Source organism: Fulmarus glacialis, unplaced genomic scaffold (genome assembly GCF_000690835.1).
Source record: "Fulmarus glacialis isolate BGI_N327 unplaced genomic scaffold, ASM69083v1 scaffold23787, whole genome shotgun sequence".
Lineage (NCBI taxonomy): Eukaryota > Metazoa > Chordata > Aves > Procellariiformes > Procellariidae > Fulmarus > Fulmarus glacialis.
This window is the reverse complement of record NW_009222956.1, coordinates 1-209: the sequence shown is the minus strand read 5'-3', so window position 1 is coordinate 209 and position 209 is coordinate 1.

Below are 209 nucleotides of genomic sequence, written 5' to 3'. Positions count from 1 at the left end.
CCAGGTCGATTCTCCGTGCCAGGCATGCTCCGTACCGGGATGCTCCATAGCGGGGGGATGCTCCGTACCGGGATGCCCCGTGCTAGGGATGCCCTGTACCGGGATGGTCCGTACCAGGGGGATGCTCCGTGCCAGGGATGCTCCGTACCGGGATGCTCCATAGCGGGAGGATGCTCCGTACCGGGATGCCCCGTGCTAGGGATGCCCTG